The sequence below is a fragment of the Oryx dammah genome, unplaced genomic scaffold, assembly GCF_014754425.2.
Source record: "Oryx dammah isolate SB20612 unplaced genomic scaffold, SCBI_Odam_1.1 HiC_scaffold_2, whole genome shotgun sequence".
NCBI classification, from domain to species: Eukaryota; Metazoa; Chordata; class Mammalia; order Artiodactyla; family Bovidae; genus Oryx; species Oryx dammah.
In genome coordinates, this window is record NW_024070186.1 from 63,644,763 (window position 1) to 63,649,340 (window position 4,578).

Here is a 4,578-nt window from a genome sequence, read left to right on the forward strand (position 1 = left end):
TTTCTGCCCATTTCTCTTTCATAATTCAAAGGGTGGCCATGAAAGAGTCTCAGTTTGGTGCTAATGTACCTTTAACAGCCCTCTTTTGTAGTTCTGATCTGACCCAACAAGGAAAGACCTCTGAGTGCCATTTTTATGAGAGAGACATGGCATTTCTTAGCTCAGGCTATTTACCTTACCCACTAAAAAAAATACCAGGGAGAAGGCTGACAGAGGGCACAGAATATTTTAAATCAAAACAATCAAACATGTAAGACTAGAAGATTTCTTCTTCAATAACATTTCCTCTATCTGGATGACTGTACATTTTGGATACAGGAGAAGGCTAATGTATTCTATCTGTATACCCTCCATTCCTTTTCTTTTCTTTTTCTTTTTAATTGGAGGATCGTCACTTTACAATGTTGTGCTGGTTTCTACTGTACAACAATGTGAATCAGCCAAAATATACATATATACCCTCTTTCTCAAGCCTCCCTCCCACTGATCCTCTATCCCACACCCCCATATCCCACCCCTCTAGTTCATCACAGAGCACCGAGATGATTTCCCTGTGTTCTACAGCTGCTTCAAGAGCATACCATCACTTGGTCCAGGAGGCTGAGTTGATTTGAAACTCTTGGAAATCACTGACAATGGTAACTAGATAATTCAAATTTCTCCTGTCCAAAGCAACTCTGGGCAGTCCATCTCGTGAATAATTAACTTACAGAATATTCTGCAGCTCTTAATAGAAACTAATTTGTTCACACAACTGCATATTTTAAACAAATTCCCCCAAAATGTATTTTTTGTGTATCTTATATGTATCAATTCAGTTCAGTTCAGTTCAGTCGCTCAGTCATGTTCGACTCCTTGAGACCCCATGAATCGCAGCACGCTCCCGGAGTTCACTCAGACTCATGTCCATTGAGTCCGTGATGCCATCCAGCCATCTCATCCTGGGTCGTCCCCTTCTCCTCCTGCCCCCAATCCCTCCCAGCATCAGAGTCTTTTCCAATGAGTCAACTCTTCTCATGAGGTGTCCAAAGTACTGGAGCTTCAGCTTTAGCATCATTCCTTCCAAAGAAATCCCAGGGTTGATCTCCTTCAGAATGGACTGGTTGGATCTCCTTGCAGTCCAAGGGATTCTCAAGCATCTTCTCCAACACCACAGTTCAAACACATCAATTCTTTGGCACTCAGCCTTCTTCACAGTCCAACTCTCACATCCATACATGACCACAGGAAAAGACCATAGCCTTGACTAAATGGATCTTAGTCAGCAAAGTAATGTCTCTGCTTTTGAATATACTATCTAGGTTGGTCATAACTTTTCTTCCAAGGAGTAAACGTCTTTTAATTTCATGGCTGCAGTCACCATCTGCAGTGATTTTGGAGCCCCCAAAAATAAAGTCTGACACTCTTTCTACTGTTTCCCCATCTATTTCCCATGAAGTGATGGGACCAGATGCCATGATCTTCGTTTTTTGAATGTTGAGCTTTAAGCCAACTTTTTCACTCTCCTCTTTCACTTTCATCAAGAGGCTTTTTAGTTCCTCTTCACTTTCTGCCATAAGGGTGGTGTCATCTGCATATCTGAGGTTATTGATATTTCTCCAAGCAATCTTGATTCCAGCTTGTGCTTCCTCCAGTCCAGCGTTTCTCATGATGTACTCCTTTTCCTTGGAACCAGTCTGTTGTTCCCTGTCCAGTTCTAACTGTTGCTTCCTGACCTGCATACAGCTTTCTCAAGAGGCAGGTTAGGTGGTGTGGTATTCCCATCTCTTTCAGAATTTTCCACAGTTTATTGTGATATTTGGCTGTTAAACTAGCTCTCTGATGGACACCTCAAGTGACAAATTACAGTGAAAACTTACATTATTTTCTAAGAAAAATTCCCATTTTAAAGATGAGATTAGGGAGAATATATTGTGGGAGGAAATGGAGCATTGCTCTACTTTGAAAGTGTTGCTCAATTAAGATCGAAATGCGTCAATTTAGATACCCTAATTTTACATTACTACGTCATTGAAATCTGTGAAATAGCTTCACTAACTTGGTTTTTAAGTGAAACTTGTTTTATTTAAGGGAAGCAGTTAACTTTCTAAAGTTGTGATGCTAGAGTAAGTAATATAAAATAACTCTATGCTGCTGCTGCTGCTAAGTCTCTTCAGTCATGTCCGACTCTGTGCGACCCCATAGACGGCAGCCCACCAGGCTCCCCTGTCCCTGGGATTCTCCAGGCAAGAACACTGGAGTGGGTTGCCATTTCCTTCTCCAATGCTTGAAAGTGAAAAGTGAAAGTGAAATAACTCTATAGACAGTAGCAAATGCTCAGAAAATAGTCGAATAACATGAACAAAGTTGGCATATTTAGATCTTTACATATTTAGATCTTTAGCTTCATTGTTCAACTTCCCTGGTGGCTCAGAGGTTAAAGCGTCTGCCTCCAATGCAGGAAACCCAGGTTCGATCCCTGGGTCGGGAAGATCCCCTGGAGAAGGAAATGGCAACCCACTCCAGTATTCTTGCCTGGAGAATCCCATGGACAGAGGAGCTTGGTAGGCTACAGTCCACAGGGTCACAAAGAGTCGGACACGACTGAGTGACTTCACTTTCACGTTCAACGATCAGGCAAGGAAGGCACATTTTAATGTAGCTCAAAATATCAAAAATTTGGTCTCTAGTAGGAACAAAAGGCAAAACCATCTCACAGATGTGCAGTTGCTTTCTACTGAATAACAAAGTTAATTCTAAAGTGAATCCACGAGGAGCCAGCGATGGAGGAACAAAATCAAACAAACATCTACATATGTTGTATAGCCTTCTGCCTACAGATGAAAAATACTCAGTACTGCTAAAACCTTAAGTAGAATATTTTGAAAATCTAATTTATATGATGGATTCATTGTATTGTTAGAAAAAAGTTACTACTTAGTAAGCTTTCCAAGGAGAGCACCAAATGGAAGACTGTTCATTTTGCTAATTTATTTATAACGAAATGTTGCAAGAGGGTGACAAGCATACATGTTAAGTCTCCTTTTCTGAGAAAAGTTTTCAAACAGTCTGTTGTGTTATGTTCTGGAGTCAGCACAGTCTACTCATTGAGGAAAACAGAGGTGTCCAATAGCATATGTTTACAAGCATTAATAGTAAATTGTTGTCCATCTGAAGGGTTCTGGGCAGAAATTAAGACTATATCATTTCTGAAGGCTCTTAAAACACTAAAATTCTATGTGGTTTCAATTATGTTATCCTAGTCATGTATTAACATATATAGGATTCTTCCTCACAAAAAGCATATAGACATTTCAAAAACAAAAACAAACAAAAAAATGGTAATCGGCTAATGGAAAGAGCTTGCTCTTTAAAGTCAGAAGAAAGATTAAAACTTAAATCCTGGCTGCCGCTTCCTACCTATATAACATTAAAGTTATTATCCATTCTTCGAGATCCTGGTTCTTTTTTTATAATTTAATATTAAGGATAGAAATTACTTTCCCTATTTTGCTTTATCGGAGAAGGCAATGGCACCCCACTCCAGTACTCTTGCCTGGAAAATCCCATGGACGGAGGAGCCTGGTGGGCTGCAGTCCATGGGGTCGCTAAGAGTCAGGCACGACTGAGTGACTTCACTTTCACTTTTCACTTTCATGAATTGGAGAAGGAAATGGCAACCCACTCCAGTGTTCTTGCCTGGAGAATCCCAGAGACAGAGGAGCCTAGTGGGCTGCTGTCTATGGGGTCGCACAGAGTCGGACACGACTGAAGCGACTTAGCAGCAGCAGCAGCAGCATTTTGCTTTATAGTCACTGAAAAGGGGGCTTCCCAGGTAGCACAGTGGTAAAGAGTCCACCTGCTAATGCAGGAGACACATGAAATGCAGGTTTGGCCCTTAGGTCAGGAAGATCCCCTCGAGAAACAAATGGCAACCCACTGCAGTCTTCTTTCCTGGGAAATTCCGTAGACAGAGGAGCCTATCAGACTACAGTCCATGGAGTTGCAAAGAGTCAGACATGACTGAGTGACTGAGCACCAACTGAAAAAGAAATGGACTGGCAATTTATTTACTGCTGTTTTACATTAGAAGCAACATTGGATATGTTATTTTAAGAGAAATTTTATTTCAGTCATACTTTGCAACTTGCTACTCTGAGAGTATCTTGCATAATCCTTCCCCACCTCCAAATCTAAAGAACACTTGCTTTAATATTAACTGTATTTCTGTAAATGCAGATTACTTTTCTTTATTATTTTAGTGAAGCAAAACCCATGATATAATTATGTGTGTGCATGTGTAACAGAAAAATGTAAATGTATTTTTCTCCTCCGTCTTATCTGTCAGATTACAATACTAATACACTTAGCTAAAGACTGTGCATGATCTCTGTATATTACATCTGATTCTTTCTACTCTGCTATCATAATTTCTGTCCAAACAACCATTGCACCAAGGCCTGCATTCAAAACATGTAGCTGATGGGATGGAGATGCTCAGTCATCAGTTCAGTTCAGTTGCTCAGTCGTGTCCGACTCTTTGCGACCCCATGAATCACAGCATGCCAGGCCTCCCTGTCCGTCACCAACTCCCGGAGT

General features: G+C 40.8%; 1 non-coding gene across 1 annotated transcript; it reads left to right on the forward strand.

Moving 5' to 3' along the window:
• Window positions 1-2,398: 2,398 nt before the first annotated feature.
• On the forward strand, window positions 2,399-2,470 carry TRNAW-CCA. The gene has a single exon. It is a non-coding gene; the product is annotated as a tRNA-Trp (tRNA).
• The last annotated feature ends 2,108 nt before the right edge of the window (window positions 2,471-4,578 follow it).